Genomic DNA, 20,482 nt, shown 5'->3' with positions numbered 1-20,482 from the left:
AGGCCAAAGTTAATTCGAAGGGGATACTAGTGGGGCTGATGACAGAAAAACAATGGTTGGTGTGTCTGGGGATACATGCCAAAGAGGAAAAGTATTCTTGAGGGAGGATTAGGCAGCCGTGGCTGTCAAGTGAAGTCAAAGGTTAAAGGCAAGAAAGAGACCAGATACTATAGCAAAAATTAGTAGGAAGTCAGAGGATATGGAAGCTTTTAAAAACCAACAGTAGACAACTAAAAATCCATAAGGAGAGAATAGATGAAATATGAAAATGTGGTGAACTACGTATACCTGTCTGGACACGCCCCTCTGCTGACTGCTCCTGTGGCTCCTCCCACTGACCCCTGTATAAAGGCGATTGGAGGCCCTGCTCCTCCCTCAGTCTCCAGGATGTTGTGTGATGGTCTCTTGCTGCTAATAGTGCTCTCTTCCAGCTAATAAAAGCCTATCTCTCGCCTCATGTCTCCAAGAGTTATTGATGGTGCATCAGAAGGTAAGATAGCATCTAATATAAAAGGGAATACAGAAAGTTGTTTTTGAGAGATATATAGGAGTAAAAGAGAGAAAAGAGAGGATATCAGACCCCTGGAATATGAGCCTAGAGAGGTAGTAATGGGGGACAAAGAAATGGTGGAGGAATGTATTATGCATTTGTCTTCACTATGAAAGACTAGCTAAATGCCAGACAAAAGTGTCAGGCAGAAGTGAGTGCCATTGTAAGGAGAAGGTGCTTGGGAAGCTGAAAATCCTGAACCAAAAGGACTACACCCTCAGTTTCGGAAAGAGGTAGCTGAAGAGATTGTGGAGGCATTATTAATGATCTTTCAAGAATCACTAGATCCTGGAATGGTTCTAGAGAACTGGAAAATTGCAAAAGTCATTCCGTTCTTCAAGAAGAGAGGGTGGCAAGCAATAGGAAGTTATAGGCCAGTTAGCTTGATTTCAGTGGTTGGAAAGATGTGGGAGTCTATTATAAGGATGGGGTTTCAGGAGGCACAGGCTAATATAGGCCAAAGTTGGCATGGTTTTCTAAAGAGGAAATCTTGCCTGACAAATCCGGAATTCTTTGGGGAAATAACAGCCAGGATAGACAAAGGAGAGTCAGTAGATGTTGTTTATTTTGATTATCAGAATACCTTTAACAAGGTGCTATACATGTGACTGCTTAACAAAATAAGAACCCATGGTATTAGGGAAAGATACAAGACTGGCTGACTGGCAGGAGGCAAAGAAAGGGGAATTGGCTAATAGTGTGCCACAGGGGTCAGTGTTGTAACCACTTCCTTTCACATTGAATGCCACTGGAATAGATGGCTTTATGGTCAAGTTTGTGGACGATAGGAAGATAGGTGGTGGTGCAGGTAGTGTTGAAGAGGCAGAGAGTTTGCAGAAGACAGATTGTGGGAATGGGCAAAAAAGTGGCAGATGGAATATAATGTTGGGAAGTGCTTTGTCAAATCACAAACGAGAAAATCTGTAGATGCTGGAAATCTGAGCAACACGCACAAAATGCAGGCAGAATTCAGCAGGTCAGGCAGCACCTATTGAAAAAAGTACAGTCCACACAAAATGCTGCAGGAACTCAGCATTGTCATGCACTTTGGCAGAAATAATAAAAAGTGGACTGTTTTGTAAACGGGGAGAAAATTCAAAATCAGAGATTCAGAGAGATTTGGGAGTCCTTGTACTGGATTCCCTAAAGGTCCATTTGCAGGTTGAGTCAGTGGGGAGGAAGGCAAATACCAGGTTAGCATTCATTTCAAGAGGACTAGAATACAAAAGTAAGGATGTAATTTTGAGGCTTTATCAGGCTTTGGTCAAAATCAGAATCGGTTTATTATCACCGGCATGTGTCGTGAAATTTTTTAACTTAGCAGCAGCAGGTCAATGCAATACATTATATAGAAGAGGGAAAAAACTAATTATAACAAGTAAATAAATAAGTAAATCAATTACAGTATATGTATATTGAATAGACTGAAATATACCAGTAATAAATATTACTGAAATATTATATATGCAACAGGATGTACTGGCATTGGAGAGAATCCAGAATGATCCCAGGAATGAAAGGGTTAACATATGAGCAGCGTTTGATGGCTCTGGGCCTGTACTCGCTGGAGTTTAGAAGACTGAAGGGGGATCTCAGTGAAACCTATCAGACATTGAAAGGTCTGGCTAGAATGGATACAGAGAGAATGTTTCCTATAGCAGGGGAATCTAGGATCTAGGATGAGAGAGCACTGTCTCAGAATTGAGGAAACATTCATTTAGCCAGATGATGGTGAATCTGTGGAAATGTTTTATTTACTTATTGAGATAGAGTGTAGAATAGGCCCTTCTGGCCTTGGAGCCTTGCTGCCCAGCAAACCCCAGTTCAACCCTAGCCTAATTACAAAACAACTTACAAGGATCAATTAACCTACCAACTAGTACATCGTTGGATTGTGGGAAGAAACTGGAGCATTGAAGGAAACACACACTGTCACTGGGAGAATGTACAAGCTCCTTACAGACAGTGGCGGCAATTGAACCTGGGTCACTAGTGCTGTAAAGCTTTGTGCTAATTGTTATGCTACCATGCTGCCTATTCTTTGCCACAGATGCTGTGTAGGCCAAGTCATTGGATATACTTGAGGCAGTTGTTAGGTTCTTAATTAATCAAGGCATCAGAGGTTACAGGGAGAAGGCAGGAAAATCGGGTTGAGAGTGCTAATAAATCAGCAATGATAGAATGTTGGAGCAGACTCGATGGACTGAATAGCCTAATTCTGCTCTGGGGTATTATAGCCTTTCAGCGATGGATGCAGGGTCAATTTCAACTTTTAAGAGGAACTTGGATAGGTACATGGATGGGATAGGTATGGAGGACAATGGTTCAGGTCCAGGTAGATGGGACAAGGCAGATTATTAATTTGGCATGGACTTGGAGGCCTGAAGGGTTTAGTTTCTGTGCTGCAGTGTTCTCTGACTTTCTGAATCTATGACAGCTTTGACGCTATGCAGATGTACTGCCATGCAGAATATCAGGCAAGCAGTCCTTCAGGGACATTCGTGGAGCAGACAAAGTAGATGTTGCCGTTTGTCAGTCTATACCGGGTGCTATCTTTGAATGAGGTGAGCTTGTTGATAAGCAGCAAAACCTATCAATCAAAGAAGCAAGATAAATTTGAAGCCATCTCAGGTCACAGCATGAAGGACATTTGAGAAAGCAGCTGACATCTCAATCACACCACTCAACAGGAAAACGTTTAGAAATAATTAGGATTGTTTGCCTAATTAATCTGGTAGGCAAGGACTTTCATTATAAGCTCTAGTAGGTAGTATGGCTTCATGTGTGGTAGGTCATGTCGAACCAATCTTAGAGTTTTTCAAGGAAGTTACCACAAAATTGGATGAAGGCAATGCAATCAATGTTGTCTACATGGACTTCAGTAAGACAGTTGACAAGCTCCTGCTTGGAAGGTTGGTCAAGAAGGTTCAGTCGCTCGGCATTCAAGATGAGATGGTAAATTGGATTAGATAGTGGCTTTGTGGGAGAAAGCAAAGAGTGGTAATAGATGCTTGTTTCTCTGACTGGAGGCCTGTGACTAGTGGAGTGCTGCAGTAATCAGTGATGGAGCTGTTGTTGTTTGTCATCTATAACAATGATCTGGATGATAATGTGGTTAACTGGATCAGCAAATTTGTGGATGACACCAAGATTGGAGGTGTAGTGGATAGTGAGGAAGGCTATCAGTGCTTGCAATGAGATCTGGACCAGCTGGAAAAACAGGCTGAAAAATGGCAGATGGAATTTAATGCAGACAAGTGAGGGGTTTTGTATTTCAGTGGGACAAAACAGAGCCGGTCTTGCACAGTGAATGGTAGGGCACTGAGGAGTGTGGTAGAGCAAAGAGACCTGTGAATACAGGTCCATAATTCATTGAAAGTGTTGTAATGGGTTGATAGGGTGGTAAGGAAAGCTTTTTGCATGTTGGCCTTCATAAATCAAAATATTGAGTTCAGGAGGTGGGATGTTACGTTGAAGTTGTATAAGACATTGGTGAGGCTTAATTTTGGAGTACTGTGTGCAATTTTGGTTACCTACGAACAGGAAAGATGTAAATAAGTTTGAAAGAGTACAGTGAAAATTTACAAGGATGTTATTGGGTCTGAAGGACCAGAGTTATAAGGAAAGATTGAATAGGTTAAGAGTTTATTCCTTGGAACACAGAAGATAGAGAGGAGATTTGATAGAGGTATGCAAAATTATGAGTATAGATAGGGTAAATGCAAGCAGGGTTTTTCCACTGAGGTTGGGTGAGAGTACAACTAGAGGTCATCAGTTAAAGGTGAAAGATAAAAAGTTTAAGGGGAACAGAAGGGAAACTTTTTCACTCAGAGTGTTGTGAGAGCATGGAACAAGCTGCCAGTCCATGTGGAGTGTGCAAGCTCAATTTCAATGTTTAAAAGAAGTTTGGGTAGATACATGGATGGTAGGGGTATGTTGGGCTGTGGTTCTGATGAAGGTCACTGGGAGTAGACAGTTTACATGCTTTGGCAATGACTAGATGGGCCAAAGGGCCTGTTTCTGTGGTGTACTCTTCTATGAATCTATGACTCTATGTTTGAAATTCATGTACCAAATTTCTAATTCCTAATGATACGGTATCCCTTCTGTCCTACTGACATCAAACATTATAGAGTGAATGAGAAATGGGGACAGATGGATATCATCAAAAGTAGAGAGAGAACTGGTGTTCCAATGTAGAATGAATCCACAAAGGCCACATATTAGTAAACTATTATCACATCTCTTGCATCTCTAAAGGTAATTTATGTACGATTTGGAGTGAGAAATAGTACTTAAGTATATTTCCTGGGTTCCCTGATGGCAATACACTCATAGGAAGGCTGTGACTGATTAAATTGACAGCAGTACTGGCTGACATCCAGGTTGGAAATGGGTCAGCACTAAGACTGCCAATCCACCAGTACACAGTGGCCAGCTCACATAATAAACATCAGTCATTAATGTTTTCTGATAAAAGCAACTAACTTCCGTTAAAACAGACAATACCCAGGCTGAGAGTAAGCCCGGAACTCGTGCTTTCCATGCAACTAAATTCACCTTCTCTAAATCAGTAAGGCCTTTCTTACTGCCCAAGATGGCCCATGAGTTATGCTGTGATTAGTAGCATATCCTCCAGTGAAATTCTTGGGTTCCATGAATGGGCGAGATCGAGCTCTGCCCAAAGAAGCCTTATAAAAGTCTTACTGATGGCAAAGTTCCACCCTCAACGTCACTGTCTGAAAAAGTTGTCAAGAGTTTTCAATGTTCCTTAAAATCTTTCATAATCAAAACTTTTTTAAAACTATCAAAACCAAATGAAACAACTACATTTTTCAAAAATAAACTTACAAACTAAAATAAATTTAAACATTTCAAAATTTCAGATAGACACATGAAATAATTAATGAAAATATAACATTTTTTCCCCACTGTGCAGCCTGCAGTTCCCCTTCGCGTGAATGGGCTGATTTAAGCCTTTACTCAGTCTAAGCAGCTTCCAAAGCAGGATCCAAAAGCAGCTTCTCTACCTCAAATGCAAAGGAATTCTTATTCAGTTTAGGATGTATACAAAATCAAACAGCAGAGTGCAGCTGAAAATTGGAACCTAAAATAAGTTTGGGACATCAGCATTCATACCAATATATTGAGACCTGTAAGCAAAAGTATTTATTATTATTAATGTTGATAGATGCTCACATAAATGCATACAGAACTGATACAAAATACAAGCCATTTAGTCATTGGTATGCTTCATGATGGGTACAGCAACATTGAAGTTAATATGCAAAATGTTTCCATACATAAAATTGTTCAAGTTGCATTTTGCTACTGATGCACCATCAATAACTCACTCTGAGACGTAAGAAGCGAGGTATCGGCTTTTATTGACTGGAAGAATGAACAACACTACATCCTGGGGGAATGAGGCTGGGCATCAGGCCTCAATCGCCTTTATACAGGGGTCTGTGGGAGGAGCCACAGGAGCAGCCCAGACAGGTATATGTAGTTCACCACAGCTACTACTTTATGTCCGTGTTTCAAAGTTTTTAATGGTTATTGGCTTGAATCCCATTTTCTACATCCTTTACCATTTGTTGGTTGTTAAACTCCAGTAGGAAATGTACACAAAACAATAGTAATAGATCTTCACTGGGTTTATCTTGTATGTGATGTGACGGCTTTGACCTTTTGTGACTGAACATTCATTAGTGGTTCATTACATCTTGTCTTGCACATATTGCGCATTTCAAAGAATTTCACCTAGTGCTTCTGAATATTACATGACTAATGCCAATTTACTTGCACATGTGAAGTCCAGGAAAGTGGGCCAAGTGTAAGCTTTAATGGTTGAGGCTTTTTATTGTGTGTTACGAGAAATGGGCTAAAAGTAATACAAAGTATGTAATGTTCCTCCCGTCGGTGTTAGATCCATTGCAATTTTTGATCTTTTTCTAAATTGCAGGTAATACTCGGTGAAAACTAACTTAAAGAATTGTCATTTAATACAGTCCTCTGCAAAACTAAAAACTTTCTACAGGGGCACAATTGAGAGCATCCTGACTGGCTGCACCACTGCCTGATATGGGTACTATACCTCCCTTAATCACAGGATTCTGCAGAGAGTGGTGTGGACAACCCAGCACATCTGTAGTTGTGAACTTCCCATGATTCAGGACATTTAATAGGTGTGAGAAAGGGGCCCGAAGGATCATTGGGGATCCGAGTCACTCCAACCACAATCTATTCCAGCAGCTACCATCTCGGGAAACGGTACCGCAGCATAAAAGCCAGAACCAACAGGCTCTGGGACAGCTCCTTCCACCAGGCCATCAGACTGATTAACTCACGTTGATCTAAGTGCATTTCTTTGTTACATTGACCATTCCATTTATTATAAAATGCTATGATTACACATTGCATGTTTAGACAGAGGCGTAATGTAAAAATGTTTACTCTTCATGTATGTGAAGGATGTAAGAAATAAAGTAAATTCAATTCAATTTAAAAAAATATTCAATTCAACTTAAACACTAGCTGAGCTTTCACCATAAGGGAACTGTTTGGTAAGAGCACTCGTTCATTTGTTATGTTGCATGTCATATGACATTGGTGATCATGACCATGATTTTTTCTTGGCAAATCTTTCAAGAGAAGTGGTTTGCCAGTGCTTTCTTCTAGGCAGTGTCTTTACAAGATGGATGACCCCAGCCATTATCAATACTCTACAGAGATTGTCTGCTAGGTGTCATTGGTCGCATAACCAGGGCTTGCATAGGCACCAGCTGCACATATGGCCATCCATCACCTGCTCCCATGGCTTCACATGACACTGATTGAGATGGGGCTAAGCAGGTGCTACGCCTTGCCCAAGAGCGACCTGCAGGATAGTGGAGGGAAGGTGCACAGACATCTCCTTTGGTAGAGACTTGTCCCCACCTCGTCACCCACGCGAGATCTGTTACAAGAGACCGCAAAGTAGTCGATACTTCTGGCTCGAGTGTGATTTATGGATACATATTAGTTCTGCACTGAGTTTTCAAATGAAGAATAAAATCTAATGGAACAAGAATAGTATTTTGATTTGATACAACTTTTGGTACAGATGTCCCCTGTTTTTTGAAAGTTCACTTTACAACACCTCTCTGTTACGAAATACCTATATTAGTTACTTGTATTTGCTAACAGAAGGTGTTTTCACTGTTACGATAAAAGGCAGCATGCGGAAAAAGGCAGCGTGTGCGTGTCCAACAGCCAAGTTCCTTCCCCGGAACTGCATTCTAGCCGGCATTGCTTAAACACGTGCCTGTAAGCATCTGTGCTTTATGTCGATTTATTTTGTGCATCAGTTAGCAAGACGAGTTCTAAGGCATTGGAAAAGTCTAACTGAGCTCGTAAGGGTGTCACACTTAGTGTAAAACTAGACATAATTAAGCGTTTTGATCGTGGTGAACGAAGTAAAGGACATATTGAGTTTGTGGAAGTTGACCAAGATGATGTTGAAGAGGTTTTGGCATCCCATGACCAAGAACTGAGAGATGAAGAGCTGATGAAGAGGAATGGATAACAATTGAAACCGAACGCAGTAGTGAACAGAAAGTGAAGTCGTCCAGGAACTGAACGTGAAGCAATTGCATGAGATTTTCACTGCGATTGACAAAGCTTCAATGATTGCAGAAAAGTATGACTTTAATTTTGAAAGGGTACGTAGGTTTAGGGCACATTCGCAGGATGGTTTGAGTGCTTACAAAGAACTATATAACAGAAAGATGCGCGAGGCTAAGCAGTCAAGCATACTGTCGTTTTTCAAGCCTTCCACATCAGCCACAGCAAACAACAAACCTCGACCTTCAACATCAAGGCCAGCAGACATAGAAGAAGGTGACCTGCCTGCCCTGATGGAAACAGATGACGATGAGATGACACCCCAGTCTCCCACCACCCCAACCTCCGACCACGCAGCCTAACACACCATCATTAGTGTGCTCACTGTCTTCCTGATCCTGGTAAGTGAAACTACACTGTACGTACATTATTTCTACTTTATATAAGCCGTGTATTTTTATGTGTTATTTGGTACGATTTGGCAGCTTCATAGCTTAAAGGTTACTGGAAAGAGAGCTTCTGCCAAGAACGTTTTGTGCCGTGTGTTTTTGCCGAGAGCGCTTTGTGCCGAGTGTTTTTGCCGCGAGTGCTGCCGAGAGCACTTGCGTGAGATTTTCGCTGCGGTGGACAGTGCGGCAATAATTGCAGAAATGTATTCCTACATTATATAGGCTGTGTATTTATCAGATCATTCCTGCTATTGCTATATGTTACTGTTATTTTAGGTTTTATGTGTTATTTGGCATGATTTAGTAGGTTATTTTTTTGGGTCTGTGAACGCTTACATATTTTCCCCATATAAATAAATGGTAATTGCTTCTTCACTTTACAACATTCCGGCTTACGAACCATTTCATTGGAACGCTCTACCTTCGAATAGCGGGGGAAACCTGTATTTATAATTATACAGATAAACACTGACGTTTGACTATTTGAGTAGTCAAAAACTGAATTTACAGTATATCTGAACATTCAAGGGGGACATTGTGAATGGTAGCTGCATTTCAGCAAAAGAAGAAGAATAGCCCTTAACTAGGCAGTGGAGTTATCGGGGCACCATCATGACGGTGTTTCCGTAGCAAGCTATTCTTGTTTTTATGAGGCCAAGTTACTAGCTCGACACTCAACCCGACTTGGATTCGAACTCGGGAACCTTCGCTCCGGAGTCCGGCGCTGATATTATTGCGCCACCAAGCAGGACACATTTCAGCAAGAGGGGTACTTATTTATCCATACAGCACGTTATAGTGAGAATTGGAAACCGTTCAAAGCACATAGTGCTTTATCAGTGGCAATGAAAGCCTCAGAGCTTCAATACTTACACTCTTCCAACTCGCTTCTCATGATTTCATCTGCTTCAGTCAGCTTGGAGTGCACAAAATGGTCTTGCACCCATGGGTACTTGGACTTGTTTAAGTAGGAGGAGGAAATGGTGATGGTCCAGAAGGGATGAACCCTCCCCACACAGTTGCTGTCTTACACATCCTGGTAGCTCATTACCCTGCTGGACTACTCTCTTCCTCTGTTCATTACCATTTCATCCCATTGCTCACTTCAACTTCCCATGGATCTCCAAGAAGCCCTCATTGTACAGTACAGTGTGACCTGTATAGCTAATGATAATGGTTCATGGCATTCTCCTTGGGCTGTACTGAAGGGCTCTTCTCTGGCTGTTCACAGAGCAGAATCATTGCTTCAGTGGCTTGGCTCGATTAGTATCAGAATCAGAATCAGGTTTAGTATCACCAACATGTCTTGAGACGTTTGTGAACTTAGCAGCAGCAGTTCAATGCAATACAGAATAATATAGAAAGAAAGAAAAGTAAATCAATTAAAGTGTATATATATGAAATAGTTAGATTAAAATAGTGCGAAACAGAAATAATATAAAAATAGTGGTTAAACTGCAAAAGAATGCTATGAGTGTAGTGAAATGAGTGTTGAGCACTGTTTCTGTACAAAAACATTAATGCTACTGTCAGCTCACATGTATTTTTGTTTGTGATTGCTAATAGCATGGACAAGAAAATGAAAACCCTCTCTAACTAAAATGGGAGTTGATGCTATACAGGGGAGCACATAGCAATATGAGGATGCAGATATTGGTGCCCTGTCTCTTTAGATCTCCAGTAATGCAGGAAAATACCAGACCTATTCTTATACCTAGTCTTGCTTGTCATCCTGTATTGCGAAGCAATTAAACTATCGTTACTTTAGCAACAGTGCATCAGCAACCTGCTAGATCATTTTATGCACAACATGCAGACTGGGACTGATGAGGGGCTGCTTAAAAGAGATTAGGTTCTGAAGTTCTGAGGCTTTCATTGTTGCAGGCAACGTAATATGTGCTGTGAATGGCTTTCAATTCTCACTACAACAGGAGGCATGGATAAATTAGTAGCCCTCCTGTTGAAATGCTGCAACTATTCACTCTGCTCTCTTTGACTGTTCAGATATAAACTTCATTTCTGACGACTCATGTACTGCTGGGCTTGCTTGTGTCCTTTCTCCTTGGCCTCCTTTTGCAATTCCCTGATCAAAACAATAGTCAGATGTACAACTACAAAGAGGCATTGGGTACAATGAAAAACTTGTTTACAGCAGCATCACAGGCCAGAGTCACATATATTCAGACAATACACATAATGAAAATTATACATCAATTATAAAAAAAACTCTAAAGAAAAAGGCAATGCCAAACAAAGCACCAGTGCAGAATAAACATTAGAGACAATGAGAATCAGAATCGGATTTGATATCACTGACATATGTGGGAGCAGTACATCGTAATACATATAAACTCTAAATTACAGTAAGTATATATCTATTTGAAAATTAACTAAAATATATAGTGGAATAAGAGGAAAAAAAGTAGTGATTCAGAGTTCATAGGTTCAACGTTCATTCAGAGATCTGATGATAGAGGGAAGAAGTTATTCCTGAATCTATGGAGAGGAATGGAGCTAACATTTTGAGCCAATACCCTTCATCAGGACTCTTGATGAAAGGACTTAGCTCAAAACATTGACTCTTTTATATATACTGCCTGACCTGCTGAGTTCCTCCAGCATTTTGTGTGTGTTCATCCGCAGAACCTGTTGTGTCTATTAATTAGAGATAAATCTATGGTAGTACAAGAGGTGGTTGGAAGTGTTCTGTTTCTGAGGTAGATGCCTGATGATTGTAGGACAATAACCACTGGAGTTGTGGGACCTCAGGTTTCTGTACCTCTTGCCAAACAGTAGCAGCTAGAAGTGGATATGGCCTGTATAGTGGGAATCTTTGATGATAGATGCTGCCTTCTTGAGGCAGCACCTTATCTAATTGCTTTCAATAGTGGAAGGCCGTGACTATGTACACTATTCTCGGCAGCCTCTTGCATTTCTGTGTATTGGAATTGCCGAACCATGCCGTGATGGAACTGCACAGGATACTTTCTACGGTGCTTATGTAAAAGTTTTTTTGGAGTATTTGGTGAGTGTGGCAAATCTCTAAGTTTCTAAGCACGTGCACATTTCTTGTGTTGGTCAGAACAGCGAGGAAATTGAAGATTCTGAATCTCTCACCTCTATTCATCACTGTAAAAGCATACGTGGTCTCCCAATTTTCCCTTGCTACAATTAATGACTACTTCCTTGGTTTTGTTGACATTGCTTGTGAAGTTGTTCATAAAGCCAGCAAAGCAAATGGCTAAGCCCACTTGGTGATAAGTGTGGAATTCTTTGGTGCTCCATATCCACCTCATTTGGAAGCCAATCCACAAGGATAATCCTAGTAACACCTCCATGATTCACTGGGTGTCCCAGTTCTGCTGCTCTTATGACCCGAGTTTGATCTGGTGTTACCTGTGTGGACGTTTGCATCTTCTCCCCATGCCTGTGTGGGTTCCCCCTCAGCTGGTCTTGTTTCTTTTAACACCTCAGTGCAGCTTAGTGTAAAATACCCTTAACGTGGCAGGGAAATCATTGAATTGAATTGATTTTATTTCTTACATCCTTCAAACACATGAGCAGTAAAAATCTTTATTTTACATCTTCGTCTAAATGTGCAATTTGCCATTTATAGTAACTTGTAATAAATGGTACGTATGACAGGACAGTCAATATAACATAGAAATACAATTGTATCAGCGTGAATTAATCAGTCTGATGGCCTGGTGGAAGAATCTGTCTTGGAGCCTGTTGGTCCTGGCTTTAATGCTGCAGTACCATTTCCTGGATGGTAGCAGCTGGAACAGCTTGCAGTTGGGATGACTCGGCTCCCCAATTATCCTTCAGGCCCGTTCTACGCACTGTCTCTATAAATGTCCTGAATAGTTGGAAGGTCACACCTGCAGAGGTGCTGGGCTGTCCGCACCACTCCCTGCAGAGTCCTATGATTGAGGGAAGTACAGTTCCCATACCAGGCAGTGATGCAGCCAGTCAGGATGCTCTCAATTCTGCCTCTGTAGGAAGTCCTTAGGATTTGGGACTCATGCCAAATTTCTTCCACCGTCTGAGGTGAAAGAGGCGCTGTTGTGCTTTTCTCACCACACAGCCAGTATGTACAGACCACGTGAGATCTTCAGCAATATTTATGCCGAGGAACTTAAAGTTGTTCACCCTCTCAACCCCAGATCCATTCACATCAATAGGGGTTAGCCTGTCTCCATTCCTCCTGTAGTCCACAACCAGCTCCTTGTTTTTATGACATTGAGGGAGAGGTTGTTTTCTTGACATCACTGTGTCAGGGTGATGACTTCTTCTATGTAGGCTGTCTCATTATTATTTGAGATTAGGCCAATCGGTCTTTGCATCTAATTTTACAAGCTGTTTTTTTGACTCCCACTTGAAATTCATGCAGTAATCTTAATGCACGGAGAGTACATTCTGGTTCTTTATACTCACAAAAGCCAAATGCTTGCAACTTTCTTGAAACTCCTTGAATTCTTTTCCAGCTTAAAACCAAGCCACATTTCACAAGTAACCAGCTAACTAACATATCAGAAGCTTTCGCAGATATCCTGCCTCAGAGCTATTGCAGTTGGACCACTGCTTTCATCACTTTCATGTTTCTCTTGAGCAGCATGGTCCTTCCTCGGTCCAATAAGCTTTCCAACCAAAGGCACAGAGGTGGGCACCAACACCTGTTTGTCCTCTGTGGGTTAACAGTTCATGATGTTCAGCATGGAGGCAGTTGTTCATCATCCAGTACATTTCTTAATTCACTTTCATATGGCTTCATTGCAGGGGGTGTAGTATGCAAATGGTGGATGGATCTCCAAACAAGTTGTAGCCAATCACATCCCCGCAATGCTTGCCCTTCTATTTTCACCACAAACAGGGTCAATTTGGGTTGTTGGTTGTTCTGTTTCACAATTGTGGATGTCAATCCCACAGGAATTATTTTTTCTCCAGTAAAAGTTGGATATCTGTAGGCTTCATTTTAATATCTTTGAAATGCCTCTCAAATTCATATTGTGGAATGGCAGAAACAGCTGAAGCTGTGTCTAATTTCATTTAATTAATTTGCCATTCACTTCTGGCATAAGCCACAAGATGTAGGAGCAGAAGTAGGCCATTCAGCCCATTGAGTCTGTTTTGCCATTCCATCATGGCTGATACCGGATCCCACTCAACCTCATGCTCCATGCCTGTTGTTCTTTTTCATACTGTAAAACTCTAGGCTACACAAATCTGTGTTACATCCTCCATCAGGAAGGCCTCAAAGCTCTCTGTTTCTTTCTGGACACCAGAACCAACCAGTTTCCTTTCACCACCACTCCTCCATCTGACAGAACTAGTCCTCACGCTCAATTATTTCTTCTTTAGTTCCTCCCTCTTCCCTTAAACAAAAGATGTAGCCATGGGCACTCACATAGGTCCAATTTATGCCTCCGAACTTTTCCTACGGCACATTGACAACTGCATTGGTGCTGCTTCCTGCATCCTTGATGAGCTCATCAACTTCATCAGCTTTGCCTCCAGCTTCCACCTTGCCCTTAAATTTACCTGGTCCATTTCTGACACCTCCCTCACCTTTCTGGATCTCTCTGTCTCCATCTCTGGAGACAGCTCATCTCCTGATAACTTTTATAAACCCACTGATTCTCACAGCTACCTGGACTATACCTCTTCCCACCCTGTTACTTGTAAAAATGCCATCCCCTTTTCTCAGTTCCTCCATCTCAGCCACATCTACACTTTGGATGAGGCTTTTCATTCCAGAAAGAAGGAGATATCCTTCTTCAAAGAAAGAGGCCTCCCTTCCTCCACCGTCAGTGCTGCCCTCACCCACATCTCTTCAATTTCACATGTTTACTCCATCCTCCCACCACTCCACCAGGGATAGCATTCTTCTTGTCCTCCCCAAACACCCAACCTGCCTCCACACCCAGCACATATTTCTCCATCACTTCCACCATCTCCAATGGGATCTCACCACCATGCACATCTTTCCCTACCCCACCTCTTTCTGCTTTGCACTGGGATCACTCCCAGTCCACTCGGCCCTGTCCATGGATCTCCCTCCTGGCACTTATCCTAGCAAGTGGAACCTGCCCCTGCTCCTCCTACCTCACTACCATTCAGGGCCCCAAACAGCACACCTTCCAGGAGAGGCAACACATCACCTTTGAGTCTGTAGGGGTCATCTATTGTATGTGGTGCTCCCGGTGTGGCCTCCTGTACATTGCTGAGACTCAACATAGTTTGGGAGACCACTTTGCCGAGCACCTACACTACATCTGCCAGAAAAAGTGGGATCCCCCAGTGGCCACCTATTTTAATTCTACTTCCCATTCCATTCAAACATGTCAGTCCAAGGACTCCTCTACTGCTGCAATGAATGCATGCTCAGGTTGAAGGAGCAACGCCTTATATTCTGTCTGGGTAGCCTCCAACCTGATGACATGAGCATTGATGTCTCAAACTTCTGGTAATTCCTCCCCCTCTCCTTCACCATTCCCCCTCCCTATTTCCCAGCAGCTTATCTCCCTACCTGCCCATCACCTCCCTTTCTCCCATGGCCATCTGTCCTCTCCTATCAGATTCACACTTCTCCAGCCTTTATCTCTTTCACCAATTGACTTCTCTGCTCTGTACTACACGCCTCTGCCTCCCAGTTTCACCTATCAACTGCTACCTTGTATTTCTTCCTCCCCTCCCCCACCTTCTTACTCTGACTTCTCATCTGCTTTCTCCAGTGGAATGGTCTTGGCCCAAAACATCGGCTGATTACTCTTTTCCACAGATGTTGCCTGGCTTGCTGAGATCCTCCAACATTTTGTGTGTGTTGCTTGGACTTACAGCATCTGCAGATTTTCTCCTGTCTGTGTCACTCTCATCATTATCAGATTTTTCATTAACTGCAGGCAGGTTGGTGCTCTTTTTGAAACTGCAATGACATTTTAGCTTTCTCTCTTTCCTGAGTAGTCCATTTATTTTTACCTGGCCAACACGCTCTTTGTATGTTTCCTGCTTTGATGCATTTTCTGCAACTTTTACCTTTAAACCTATAGTTATTTCGTGTATGTAAGCCCCTGCCACAACAGTAACACTATTTGTTCGGACAGGCCATTTTCTATTTAGATGTTGTAATTTTGTTTACTCTCACTTTCATTCCTGACTACAACTCAGTTGCATCTCTATCTGTGGTTTCCATTGAAACAGTGATTTCCATTACTTGTTTGAATATAAACTATGCTTCAGTTAGGAGCTGTTTTTGAATGCTTTATTTTAAGATTCCACAAACTAAACAATCTCTTGGTATATCACTAAGCCCATTACCAAACTGACAATACTTGGGCAATCTCTTCAAATCAGCCATATATACTGAAATGGACTCCCTTTCCTTTTGAGTGCACTTATGAAACCTAAAGCATTCTACAATGAACAATGGCTTCGGTTCCAAGGGTTCCTGCATCACTTGGACAATATCAGCAAAGCTCATTTTAGCTGGCTTGGATGGAGAAGTCAAACTTCAAAGCAAACTGTATGCCTTTAACCCCAATGCACTTAGCAAAATTGACATTCATTTGTCAATGCTCTTTCATTTGATTCAAAATACTGTTCCAATAGCTCAGTGTACACGAGCCAATTACCTGTTTTGTAATCAAGCTTGACACTTTGTGCTTAAAACTTGACCATCTCCATTTGCTGGACTGCTTTTTTTTAAAACTCGACTTTCCTCTGTGATTTTTTTTTGCTTTGAACGTCTTGCTCTGCTTTAACAGGACGATAGAGGTCTTGGGATTGCTTTAAAATGACCTCATCACTAATGTTATCTTTTATAACTTCAGAACATTAAATTAATTCAAAAAAAAATACACAGGAGTTCAGGAATGCAGGTCTAGATTCGTCTTTAGGCGAGACACGCACGTATCATGTGGTAGCATGATGACATATGAATAGATTTTTAATTATAACCCAGAATTAATTATTTAAATGAACAAGAATGCTTAATCAAATTACTGTATATATGAGATTATTCGTGTTATTGAAATATCAAATATATACCCTTAACATAACTCATTCTCATATTTCAATCATGTCACTGCCTGTTAGATTAAGAACCAAAAGGAATTTTTGAGATTTCTTCTGAACAGTAAATAGAAACAAATTGTGAAGAGATTTACAGAGTGCACACAATCTGGATGTATCACAGCTCAGTGTGGCAATTGCTCCACCCAAGACAGCAAGAAATTAATGACACAGCAAAGCACATCACCAAAACCAGCCTCTTCTTCATAGACTCTGTCTACATTTCCTGCTTCCTTAGTAAAGCAGCCAATGTAACCAAAGACCCACCCATACTGGGAATTCTCACTTCTCACCCTCCTATGAGGCAGCAGGTACAAAAGCTTGAAAGCACATAACGCCAGTCTCAAGGACACCTTCCACACGTACAAACAAGCTGGATGAACTCAGCAGGTCAGGCAGCATCCGTTGACTGCTCATTTCAACAGATGCTGCCCAACCTGCTGAGTTCATCCAGCTTCTTTGTACATGTTGATTTGACCACAGCATCTGCAGTGTATTTTGTGTCTAGGACACCTTCTATCCCACTGTTATAAGTCTATAGAATGGTCCCTTTGTGTGCTAAGAAGATGAAAAGGATTGTCAACTTATCTACTCTACTTCATCATGGCCTTGTGCCTTATTGTCTGCCTGGACTGCAATTTTCTCTAATTGTAGCACCTTATTCTGCATTCTGCACTTATTCGGCAATTATCCCTGCAAGTGGCCTAAGTGCTACACCTTCCCATACAGCTCCTCCCTCACCTCCACTCAGGGATCCATAAAGGTCATCCAGATAAGGCAAAACTTCATCTGTGAACCTGCTGGGGTTGTCTATTGTGTCCAGTACTCCTGATCCAGCCTCCTCTACTTTGGTAAGACTAGTCGTAAATTGGGGGAACCGCTTCGTCGAGCACCTGCATAAGCAGGACTTCCCGGTGGCTAAACGTGATAATTCCAATTCCCATTCCTGTTCCGACTTGTCGGTCCTTAGCCTCCTCTTGTGCCAAGGTGAAGCCACCCTCAGGGTGGAGAAGCAATACATATTCCACCTGGGTAACCTTCAGCCTGCTGGCACAAATACCGACTCCTCCTCCTGGTAGACAAATTCTCCCCCCTCTTTCCTCTATTCCCCACTCTGACCTTAACTTCTTTTCACCGGCCTATCGCTTCCACTAATGTCCCTTCCTCTGTCCCTTTCTCCTATGGTTCATTCTCATAGGGTCATGGAGAAGTACAGCACAGAAACAGACCTTTCAGCCCATCTAGCCCATGCCAAAACCATTTAAACTGACTACTCACATCATCTAGCACCAGGACCATATCCCTACTATCTATGTACCTATCCCGACCTCTCTTAAATGCTGAAATCAATCTCACATGTACCACTTTGCGCTGGCAGCTCATTGCACACTCTCCTGACCTTCTAAGTGAAAAAGTTTCCATTCATGTAACCCTTCAACTTTTCACCTTTCACACTTAATCCATGACCTCTAGCTGTAGTCCCACCCAACCTCAGTGGTAAAAGCCTGCTTGCATTTACCCTGTCTATACGCCTCATAATTTTGTATACATCTATCAAATCTCTTCTCAATCTTCTACACTCTAAAGAATACAGTCCTAAATTATTCAATCTTCCCTTATATTTCAGGTCCTACAGTCTCAGCAACAACCTTGTAAATTTTCTTTGACTTCTTCCAACCTTATTTATATCTTTCCTGTAATTAGGTGGCCAAAACTCCAAATTAGGCCTCACCAACGTCTTAAAGCAACCTCAACATAACATCTCAACTCCTGTACTCAGTACATTAATTTATGAAGGCCAATGTGCAAAAGGCTTTCTTTACGACCCTATCAACCTGTGACACCACTTTCAATGAATTATGGACCTTTATTCAAGGATCTCTTTGTTCTACCACACTCCTCAGTGCCCTACTATTCCCTGTATAAGACCGACACTGGTTTGTCCCACCAAAGTGCAAAACCCCACACAAATTCCATCTGCCTTTTTTCCAGCCAATACAAATCCCCCTGAAAGCCATGATAGCTTTCCTCATTGTCCGCTACAACCCCAGTCTACGTTTCTACATGTCATCTGCAAATTTGCTGATCCAGTCAACCACATTACCATCCAGATCTTTGATACAGATGACAAACAACAAAGGACCCAGCACTCTACCCTGCAGTACACTGTTAGCCACAGTCCTCTGCCTGAGTAAATACAGATGCAAAGAATTCATTTAATATCTCCCCCATTTATTTTGGTTATGCAAGTGGATTACCATTCTGGTTTTCCAGAGGACCAGTTTTGTCCTTTGCAATCCTTTTGCTCTTAGCGTATCTGTAGAATCCCTTAGAATTCAACTCTCCTATCAGATATTTTATTCTCCAGCCTTTGCCCTTTCCCACCCACCAGACTTCATGTACTCCAGCCTTTGCCCTTTCCTACCCACCTCACCTTCCAACGAGCCTCTTCTCCCCTCCCCCACCTTTTTATTCTGGCATCTTGCCCCTTCCTTCTCAGAAGAAGGGTCTCAGCCTGAATCATGAATATTTACATATTTCCATAGATGCTGGAGATAATGATTCCATAGATGCAAGGGATATGGTGAGAGAGCAGGTGCATAGGTTTGAATAGGATCCGGAATCAGCCATGGTGCAATGGCGGAGCGGACTTGATGGGCAGAATGGCCTAATTCTGCGCCTATGTCTTATGGTCTCGTGCTGCCTGACCGGCTGAGTTGCTCCAGCATTTTGTGTGTGTGTGTTGTTCTGCATTCTGTTATTGCTTTTCCCTTATACTACATCAATGTACTGATGTGATGCAATGACCTATACTGAGGCATCCAAAGCAGCTTTTCACCATACCTCAGTACAGGTGACAATATTAAACCAATTTAATTGAACTTAATTGTTAAATGTCAAGAACTAGGTATTAGTGATTCGTCCATTTCCAGCACCTGAATACTTTACCACTTTTGACATCCTCCGTTCCCTATCCCAACATTTATATAACATGCATTGATGCAGCCATTGGAATTATGGCAAGTATATGACTGAATGGTTATATTTTTTAAAAAAAGACTACATAAAAGCTGCGCCAACTTCACCATGAGCTCTAATAACAGTTTTACCTTAAGATTCGTATCAAAACAGGTCAGTGAACCAGCCCAAGGAACTATCATATATGGCTAGATATGTGTTAGTTTAAAACTCGTTCGAAGCTGTGGAGGTCTTACATAAGTAATTATTTTATATCCGTAAACTTACACTTAGCTGAAGTGAAGGTTTATGTCTCTTCATACCGTCAAGGGAATAAAATTTCAGACAATCCACCATAATCTAAAATCAGTTAAAATACTGCTGCTTTGTTCTAATTTGCATCAACAAATGAATCAAGGAAGTATACAAAGACCTGAAAGGAACAAAGGAATTTGAAAAACACATTTAAAAATCCAACACAAATGACTGCAGCATAAGAGCATAGAGCAAATTTATTTGTCATTTCAGGACAGAATTTTCAAATGGGACGAAGAAATTGAAATGAAAGTGTTTTGGCAGCTAGTTATTTTCATAAAGTTCACTTTTAAAATACATTTTTATCATGACTCGTAGCAAAAGCTATGTGTAACACAAAATCAAAATCAATCAGACACTGGAAATGTGAACCAAAATTAGAAAATCCGGGAGCAACTCTGAAAATGAGGCGGCATCTGATGAGAGATAGCAAAGGTTAGTATTTAGTATCGCTAACCATTTAACAGAAATTCATATTACTCTGGAAAAAGTAATTGGTCTGAAGCTCTAATTCTCTCTTTCATCAGATGCTGGT

This window comes from Hemitrygon akajei, chromosome 13 (assembly GCF_048418815.1).
Source record: "Hemitrygon akajei chromosome 13, sHemAka1.3, whole genome shotgun sequence".
NCBI classification, from domain to species: domain Eukaryota; kingdom Metazoa; phylum Chordata; class Chondrichthyes; order Myliobatiformes; family Dasyatidae; genus Hemitrygon; species Hemitrygon akajei.
The sequence above is the reverse complement of the archived record's forward strand: the minus strand, read 5'-3'. Positions refer to the sequence as shown.